Source organism: Echinops telfairi, unplaced genomic scaffold (assembly GCF_000313985.2).
Source record: "Echinops telfairi isolate 266 unplaced genomic scaffold, ASM31398v2 ScPeMD7_7468;HRSCAF=8506_0, whole genome shotgun sequence".
NCBI classification, from domain to species: domain Eukaryota; kingdom Metazoa; phylum Chordata; class Mammalia; order Afrosoricida; family Tenrecidae; genus Echinops; species Echinops telfairi.
Window position 1 is genome coordinate 93,709,011 of NW_022111369.1, and position 10,493 is coordinate 93,719,503.

Sequence of the window (10,493 nt, forward strand, 5' to 3'; positions counted from 1 at the left end):
CTGATCGGTTTAAGGGGGAGAGGGGATGTTCATTAGGACAAATAACAAGCCCGGGAATAATAAATGCCAAGGCAGCAAAGCGACCCTGATTTTGTCACAATGCTAAATTGCCTGGAATGTCTTGGGCGTTGAGGCAGTATTTTACAGATTTACAATGCTTAAACCCAAATCCAGGCCAATGGGGACCCTGGGGTGGCTTTGGATGAGGTCTAGCCTAGGAATCTTCTGCCCCTCAGCAACCCTGTTGGTCCCCTTTTGAAAATGACGGCATTGGAGGCCTGATAGAGAACAGGTGCCAAGAAAATATTTCTTTATGCAAATTAAATAAATCACATTACTCTTCCACTTTAAACCCTTCTGCATCTTTTCTAGTGGTCCCAGTCCAAAGGAGCTCTGGTGGTATAGTGAGTTAAGCATTGAGGTGCTAACCACAAGGTCAATGGTTCAAACCCACCCGGTGCTCCGCAGAAGAAAAATGAGGCTCTCTACTGCTGTAAAGGTTTACAGCCTTGGAAACAAACCCACGGGGATAGCTCTACTCTGTCCTCTGGGGTCACCGTGAGTCAGAACCCACTGGGTTGCAGTGGGTTGCACCTCCCTTAAGCCCGGAGCCCCTTGTTGGATGGAAACTTGCCAGCCGTTGCCCCTCCCCTCCCCCACCCACACACACACTCAGTTCCAGATACTCGGGCTGTCCTTTCTTTCCTTAGGGGAGCTCTGCTCCTGCCCCTTGTGATGGTTAGGGGTCACGTCAACTAGACACCCCTGGGTTAGGGTAGAGGTGAAGCTCAATCTATCAATTGGGTCACAGCCTGATGACACCCCCTTGGGGTGCAGCCTTTTGTATAAGAGAGAGATGACGCAGCATCCAATTCTCTTTGTCCCTTTGCATCGTCAATGAAACACAAGTACACATCTTTCTTGCATTCTCTGCTTTGGGCCAAGATCCATCTGACATCAGCCATGACATTCCTTGTTCCACATCCTCTTCTGAACCTGGCCTGAACCTTTGGCAGCTCCCTGTCAATGTACTGCTGCCACTGTTGTTGGACGATCTTCAGCAAAATTTTACTCACCTGCGATATTGATAACTTAAAAAACCAAATGTCAACTCATAATGACCCTGTAGGTCAGGGTAGAACTGCCCCTGAAAGTTTCTAAGATTATAACTATTTAAGGGAGTAGAAAGCATGCTTTCTCCAATGGACAGCCTGTGGTTTTGAATTGCCCACCTTGAGGATTACAGGCCAACCCATAACCACTATGCCACAAGGGCTCCTAAGATCAATAGCGTTCTAGCATCTGAGCATTCTGTTGTGTCCCCTTTCCTTGGATCTCTTCCAGTCAGTTGGCCAAGAAGCTGTCTTCCAAATGTCCTGGCATACATGAGGGAGTGCTTCCAGTGCTTCATTAGCTTGTTGAAATATTTCCATTGGTGTTCCATCAATTCCTGGAGCCTTGTTTCTCGCTACTGCTTTCAGTGCAACTTAAACTTCTTCTTTCAGCACCGTTTGTTCTTGCCCATAGGCTACCTCCTGAACTGGCAGGGTGTTGACTACTTCTTTTCAGTCCAGTGACTCTGTGTGGCCTTTCCATCTTCTTGTGATGCTCCCTGCACTGGTCCATATTTCGCCCATAGGATCGTTCAATGTTTCAACTCCAGGCTTGAAGTTTTCCTTTGGTTCTTTCCTCTTAAGCTACGGATGTTGAGTGTGTTCTTCCTTTGGGGGCTTCCCTCAAAGTTTAGAAGGCTGCAACTCTGAAAGCAGAGTGCTAACGCTTGGGGAAGGCTCTCTCTGTCAGCTCTGAGGCCAAGTGGCGTCCCTCTACCCCGCATTTATACTTCCTTATTTCTGAATTTATACAGATCTTTTTAAAACCTCAAATGGAGGAGGTCCTAGTTATACCCCATACTGATAGAAGGACCCTGATGGCGCTACAGGTTAGGCATTGAGCTACAAACCACGAGATCGGTGATGCAAATACCCCAGACTCTCCTCAAGAGAAAGACAAGGTTGTGTGTTACCGTACACACTTACTGTCTCAGAAACCCTCTGAGTCAGAGCTCACATGATGGTAGTGGGTTTTCATTATGTTGCTATGAACTCTTTAACACAACAGAGAAAAACCTCTTCCCCAATAGACTTCGAGCCTTGAGATTCCAGCACATTTAAGGGACCCTAATCAATTCATAAGAAGTTTCTACCATCTATGTTGACCAATCCAGTACCCTTTGAAAAAGAACGAGTCCCATTGTCTCTGCGGGTTAAGCAATGGGCTGCTGAACCAAAAGGTCAGCAATTCAAACTCACCAGTCCCTCTGCAGGACAAAGACGAGCCTGTCTCCTCCCATAAAGGAGACTCCCAAACTCACAGACCCAGAAACCCTATGGGGCAGTTCTACGTGGTCCCAAAGATTTCCTAAAAGTGACTCTGATTCAGATTTAAAAGGACCCTTATTTGCAAGTAATTTAAACTACATCAAGCTATGTGACAGTGTTTGGAGACAGTATTAAAACCAACTCAAAGAAGGATCCAGGAAGTAGCAGCATAATTCCTCCATGGCTCCTCCGCCTCACCCACACAGCACTTCCCTCTGCCTCCGCCCTGAGGAAGCCACCTGCCCACATCTCCATGAGAGCAGTCCAACTTCAAAACTGCACTCAGTGCCATCAAGGGGGTTCCAATTCATAGTGACCCTGTGATGCTGTGGCTGCCGTTAGGTGTTGACAAGTCAGTCCAGCTCATGGCAACCCCACAACAACAGACCAGAACTCTCCCTGGCCCTGGGTCCCCCTCACAATTGTTCATGTTTGAGCCTAGGGCTGCAGCCACTATGTCAATCCATTGCTGACCCTATAGTCAACCCCAAAGCGTGATTCCTTCTCAGCTCTAACTCCAGATTCTCAAGGGAGAATGTCTAATTGACCAAACGTGAGTCAGACGTCCACTTGTGTCCATCAGGGGCAGGGAAGCAAGCTTGGCTGTCAGGAGTCATCCAACTAGCCAGAAAGACCACAGTGGGTGGCCTTGGAGAACAGAAGTTCATTGTCTCGTGGCTCTGGAGGCTCAAAGTCCAAACCAAGATCTTCACCTTGCCCATTCCTTCCTTGTCATGGCCTCGGGTGTACCTAGGCTCTACCACAGAACATCTGTCTTCCTCAGGATGTGCTAGTATGTATTCAGCTCCTTTTAAAACTCAGACTTAAGTGTTGACCACACCCTGCACGGATGATGGCCATCTTCACATGACAAAAACACCATGACTTCGAAACAGGAGCACAACCACAGGAGCAAAGGCTGTAACATTGACTGTATCATCCGCCATGGAGTTGATTCCAATGCAGAGTGACCCTCCCAGGCAGAGAACAACTGCCCCCTTGGGTTTTCAAGACCATCAGTCTGGGCGGGAACAGATAACCTCAGCCTTCTCCCTTGGAGCATTGCCTGGGTCCCAAGTGCTGGCATTAAGGCTAGTAACTCAATACACCATGAGAACTTCTGAACACTTATTGTAAGGGAACACAATTCAGTGCGTCATAAAAAAGATTGAACAGCTAACCCGGTAGATACCCCCAACAGCTACCCTGAGCTTGTCCTATATCGCCAGCACCTGAGCAGCCCCTCTCTGGAGTCCCCTACCTTTCAGTGGGTGGGGAAGCTCACACCACTCCGGGTGGACAGTCTCTGCAGGGAAGCCGTTTGTCATTCAGCTAGGGCTCCGACAGCTGACTGACGGGTGTTGCTTTGGATTACCTGAAAGGCCCAGCTGCACATGTGTGAGCTCGGTTTCGGGGAAAGCATACGGAAGCTGTGTCTGAGAAGGTCCAGCTGTCAGTGCAGGATCCAGAGGCCAGTCCCCAAGCTGGAGGGTGGCCCTACCATACACCTCCCCCGAGGCTGGGACAGGACACCTACCAGAAATACGACAGGCCATGCTGGGAAGGACAGATCCCTGAGAAACAGAGGCCGGGCAGCCTTGTCAAGGACCTAACTTTGGCAGTCTCCTTTAGCATAGAGATTTAGGTTCTTAGAGATGTAGTTGTAGGACAGTTGGAAAATTACATTAACAATCAAATTTAAAACCCTGTACAATAAGTGTCAGGCTACCTAAAAAAGGCACTTACTACAGCAAAGCTATGTTAAATTAGGACAAATACTTTAAAGTCCTCCTGACAGAGCAGCTGCAGCTACAAGGGTTCACCTGGGTGGAATGCAGCAATAATTAAACACAAGCATCTTGTTTGACAGCTAGAAGCCCTGGGGCACAGTGATTACACATTGGGCTGTGAACTGCAAGGTCAGCAGTTCAAAATCACCAGCCACTCCTCAGGAGCAAAACCGGGCTTTCTGCTCCTGTAAACAGGCGCAGTCTCAAAACCTCACAGGGGCACTTCTACCCTGTCCGATGGGGTCGCTGTGATTTGGCATCAACTCTATGGCAATGATTGCCATTTGGTTTGGGTTGTTTGACAGATGAGGAACCAGGCCCATGAGGGTCAAGGGCCTTGCCTAGCCTGGGGTTCCTGTCAACTCAGGCGAAAGCCCGGATTAGAAGTTAGCTCCCCTGGATCCTCATTAGTCTTTTGTCCATCTTTCCCCCTATGGCCGAGGGCCTCATGAACGGTGAATAAAACCAAGACAGGAATAATTAAAGAAGATCTGGCTGCTAGCTACAAGTTGGGTGGTTCAAGTCAACCCAGTGGCCCCCACGGAATGAATCCAGCCAAGGAAAGGCTATGAAGCAGTTCTACTCTGTACCGCACAGGGTTTCTGGGGCTGCTGCTGTTGTTGCTAAGTGCCACCAAGTCGGTTCTGACCCATCGAGACCATATGCACCACAGAATGAAGCGCTGCCCCGGTCCTGTGCCATCCTTACATGGCAGAGCCCCTTGTGTCAGCCACTGGGCCGATCCATCTGGAGGAGGGCCTCTCTCTTTTTCGCTGCCCCTCCACTTTACCTACCATGGTGTCCTTCTCCAGGGACTGGTCTTTCCTGACAACACGTCCAAAGCATGTAAGATGAATTCTTGCCTTCCTTGCTTCTAAGGAGCCCTCTGGCCTTACCTCTTCCAAAGCAGGTGTGTTTGTCCTTTTAGCAGTCCATGGCCCTTTCAGTAGTCTTCTCTAGCCCCGCAACTCAAATGCATGGGTTCTTCTTCAGTCTTCCTTATCAAATGCCCAACTGTCACACGCATCTAAGGACACTGAATACACCACGGCTTGGGTCAGGCACCCCTTAGTCCTCAAAGTAACCTCCTTGCTGTTCAGTACTCTAAAAAGGTCTTGTGCAGCAGGTTTACTGAATGCAATATGTCTGTCTTTTGATCTTTTGACTGTTGCTTCCATGACGATTAATTGTGGACCCAAACAAGATAAAATCCTTGACAATAGAAACCTTTTCTCCTTTTTTTTCCCCTCTTTTTTAACATTTTATTAGGGCCTCATACAACTGTTATCCCAATCCATACACACATCAATTGTGTAAAGCGCATTTGTACATCGTTTCTCAAAACATTTTCTCTCCATTTAAACGCCCGACATTAGGTGCTCATTTTCCCCCTCCCTCCCCTCTCCCCCCTCCCGCATGAGCCCTTGATAGTTTATAAATGGGTATCCTTTTCTCCTTTTATCATGATATTACCTACTGGTCCAGTTACAAAGATTTGGGTCTTCTTCACATTGAGTTGTAATCCATACTGAAGGCTGCAACCCCTGATCTTCATCAGCAAGTGCTTCAAGTCCCTCTCATTTTCGGCAAGTGAGGTTGTGCTGTCTGTTAATAAGCCTTCCTCAAACTTGATGCCCCATTCTTCATATCATCCTGCCCCTCCGATGATTTGCTCAGCATGCACATTGAACAAGTATGGTGAGAGGATACAACCCGGAAGCACACCTTTCCATGCAGTATTCCCTTGCTCTGTTTGCACAACTGCCTCTTGAACCATCTCATCTTCATGAGCACACACAAGTGTTCTAGAATTCCCATTCTTCTCAAGGTGATCCATAGTGTATTATAGTCCACATAGTCGAATCCCTTTGCATAGTCAATAAAACACACGTCAACACCTTTAGATGCTCCCTGCTTTAAGCCAAGATCCATCTGACATCAGCAATGAAATTGCTTGTGCCATGTTCTCTTCGGAATCCAGCCTACACCTCTGGCAGCTCCCTGTCAATGTGCTACTGTAAGCGTTGTTGGATGAACTTCAGCAAAATTTTACTTGTGTGTTGTGTCAGTGTTACTGTTCTATAGTTTGAGCATTCTGTTGGGTCACCTTTCTTTGGAATGGGCACAAATAGGCATCTTTTCTAGTCAGTTGACCAAGAGGTTGTCTTCCCAATTTCCTGGCATAGGTGAGGGAGGACTTCTACTGCTCATTGGCTTGTCGAAACCTGGGGTCTGGGAGTCGGATTTGACATGATGGCACCCGACCATAGCAACACCCACAGAAAGAAACTTGAGACTCTGAACTCTGCCATGGAGCTGATGCTAATCGGCAAGCACAGAAAGAAGATGAGCCTGAAGTAAGCCCCCCCCGTGAACCCATCCCCTTCGGACCAGAGTTGAGGGAGGTGAACAGCCTTGCTACCAGACAGAGAACATGGCAACATTGATTATAGCAGATGCCGTTAGGTGACAAGTCAATATTATATCGTTCGATTTCCCTCTTGACCCATTTTAAAGTGGTTTCGGTTCATAATACATGTGCTGCTTTTATGAGTGAGGTTTTTCTATGTTGTCTAGTCATTGTTGTTGAGTTTGGTTTGCTTTGGTTGGCTTGCTGGCCTTCTGCTTGTGTTTCACATGCTTTTCTATCTAGGAAACCGGAGATGGGTAGATCTAGAGAGACAGTAACCAGATCGATAATCACCTAGGACCATGGCAGGGGAGAATCGGGGGGAAATAGGGAGCGAAGAACAATGACTACAAGAAGGAAATGTCCTGAACTTGATTGTGATCATCATTGCACAAATCTTCCTAATATAATCGAATGACTAAATTGTATGATATGTGAAAGATAGCCCAATAAAAATACAGCAACATAAAAATAAAGAGGAAGGACAAAAACAAAGAGAGCTCCAAGCACATTTACCCCAACATAACAAACTGGAAGAGTGAAAGAAGAACGCGGTCATTCTTTCTAAACCAGCTAGGAGGAAAGCCGAGACCTGTGAGTCCGTTCTCCATCGCACAGCACTTACAAACAACAAAGTCTTCCTAGAAAGGGCAGCAGCCAGTTGAAAAGAATATTCCATAAGATTCTTTTCTCACTGCTTCTTCCACAAAACAATTATGTCCTTCCATGCATGAAAGCAAAGAATCATAAACTCTTGATAGGAGGGGGGGTGTTGCTCATAAGACTCTTAATCCTAATCTCTGTTCAGCTCGGAAAATGGTGCTGCTTTAGCTAACTTTGCTTAGAGAGCAGTTTATGACTTCTTGCCAAGAACCCCAGTCACTCTCCCAGGACATTGAGTCTTGGTGACCTTCCCAGAGAGGCTTAAGCAGGATTTGCTGTGCAGACATTTGCCTGTTTTTCACTGAATGAACCCAGGAACCATTCCTCAAGGCTGAGCCAGCTGGTCCTTGCCATTGGAATCATGACTTGTTGGGCCCATTTGACATTGACGATGGTTGGTTACAGCTAGAGATGAACTAGAAAATGAGTCCATGGAAATGAATATGTATGTTCTTTTCTGGTGATGAAATGTTGGAACTGTCAAGCCCTGTCACCAAATCCATTTGGTGCACACTGGTTCCACTGGCTTCCAAATAGCCTGCCTTTGCTTCTCATCTAGTTAATTTCTCTTGGGAGAAACTTTGGTCAGGGTGGACATCAGAGACTCAGTTCCTTCTAAAACCTAAAGAAGCTCTTGCTCTCCTTACCACCTTGGCCATGCCTCAGCTCTGGGGAGAGGGGGAGTGTCAAACCTGCATCATGTGGAGGTGACAGGGAGGTGACGAACCTGCTTCACGTGGAGGTGACAACTGGCCCTGGCCAATGGTCACTTTGCACAGATACTTGGGTAGTCTGATCTTAAGGGCACAGAACAAGAAGTCAACCCCAGTGTGTGATAGCATAATAGGTGGTCTTGAAAGACCCTTCCTGCTCCAAATATTTGCCCTTCGGCTCTTCCAAGACACTGTCCCCTTTATGCAGTCTTTTTAATTAAAGTGCTAGAACTGATATGAATGTCCCTGATGCTGGAAGAGATAGAAGCCTAAGGCAAAGAGTAAGAAAGACAGATGCATGTTGATGGGGCAGAAAGAGCAGATGATCCAGAGAATAAAGGGCCAGCAACCATGGGCAGCTGAACTCACAACGGGGTGGGAGAAAGCAGCACGAAAGGATTGAGGTCTTTGGTCTGTCTGTCTCCGGACAAACAGAAGCTCAGACGTGCTATCAGTGCTCGGTCGCACAGACCAAGCACATCTGAGACCCACCGGGATGACAAGCATCAGCCAGAGAGGCACACATTATACAAGAATTACCGGGGACTTAAGGATCCCTTTGTGGCACGTTAGGCTGCTATCTGTAAGATCATCAGTTTGAACCCACCAACTGCTCTGTGGGAGAAAGATGAGCATCTGGTGGCGCTGCTAGGTAAACATTGGACTGCTAAGCACAAGATTGGTGGTTCAAACCACCAGCCAGAACTCAAGAGAAAGATGAAGCTCTCTGCTCTAACAGAAACTTACAAGCTCGGAAATATTACATAGGGTCTCTATGAGCCAGAATCGACTCAACCACAGTGAGTTTGGAGTCTTTAAAGGAGCCCGGGTGGCACTGTGGGTTGCACACAGGGCTGTTAACCAGCTCAACCCCCCAGCTGCTCTGAGGGATAAAAGGGAGACTTTCTACTCCTGTAAACACCTACAGCCTCTGAGACCCAAAGGGACAGTTCTACTCAGTCCCATCGGGTCAGTCACGATGAGTTGGAATCACTTAGATGGCAGTGAGGTGGGTTTGATTTGGGATTCGAGGTCATCTAGGCTGGATCTCAGCAACTGTGTGGCAAGGAATCATGACCCTAGCTGTTACCACTTGATTTACAAACACCATCCGAAAGCAGTGGTTCTCAATGTTCCTAATGCCGCGACCCTTTAATACAGTTTCTCATGTTGTGGTGACACCTCCAACCATAAAATTATTTGCGTTGCTACTTCATAACTGTAATTTTACTACTGCTATGAATTGTCACGTAAATATCTGATATGCAGGATGCATTTTCATTGTTACAAATTGAACATAATTAAAGCATAGTTATAATCACAAAACAATATGTAATTATATATTGTGAAACATTTATTTGTAATTAGAAATAAATGAAATGTTGTCCTGAAGCATGGTGTAGCATGAGTAACAGTCTTCACACCGGGTACTCATATGTGGGCATATCTGCATGTGGGCAGACCTGCCTGGAGACGGATAGATGAGCAGTGTCTCGGTTCCTAAGACCCTCGGAAATATGTGTTTTCCGAGGGTCTTAGGCGACCCCTGTCTAGGGTAGTTCGACCCCCAAAGGGGTCAAGACCCACAGGTTGGGAACTGCTGTTCTAATGGCTTGACTTGTGACCCCTCCTCCCACACAAATGTGGATGAAGTCCTAATCCCCACGCCCTTGTTGTCAGAAAGCGGGTTTTGTTTTTTGCAGATGTGATCAGTTGAGTTAATGAGTGGGCTTGATCTTAATCCCTTCTGAGCAGCATTTTAAAAGGGGGTGATGGGAGGGGGTAGATGACTCAGAAGAGCAGAATTCTTCAGATTCACGGTGAAGGTAGAGGCCATGTGACCACTGACCGATTCAGCAAAGGAGCCTCAAGGCTGGATGGCAGCCAGGAGAGGTGAGGAGAGAGGCCCTGAGCGGTTCCTCTCTCAGAGCCCTCGGGAGGAAGCCACACCATTGAAGCCCTAAAGTTGGCTTTGAACATTCATAATTGGGGGTGGGGGTGGGGGGGTGGATAGCATTCTGTCCATCAAAAGCCACCCACTTTGCTGTATTTTGTTTTGGCCACGCTGGGCGATGAAGGCATTGTGCTCACCTTGCTCTCTGAGAGCTAGCGAGGAGGGGGAGTATGCTGTCAGCCCCACTTTAGAAGAAAATGGTGCCAGGGCAGCTTTCCAGAGCGCAGCCTCACTGCTCACAGATGACCAACATCCTGTATTTGAAGAGGCGCAGACCACTTTTTTTGCCATCCACCAAGGAAGACAGAAGATGCCGCGAGGTGCCGTAAAAACTCCAGGTCAGGTTCCAACAGCCACTACATCTCAGATCCACAACCGCTGAGCCAACGTGGTCTTTTCAGCGCCAGGCCAGCCCATGCGTCCCAGGCTGGTCGGCTGTTGATAACGCTGACAACAGCGCTGTGTTCAACTCACTGCTGGAGCCAGTGACTAAAAGGCAGACGTTGAGGTGTGGGTTCCTTTATGCTCAGAAAGCTCTAGGGCTCCTTAAGCAGATGAATCTCTCCCCCATCCACCCTGCAC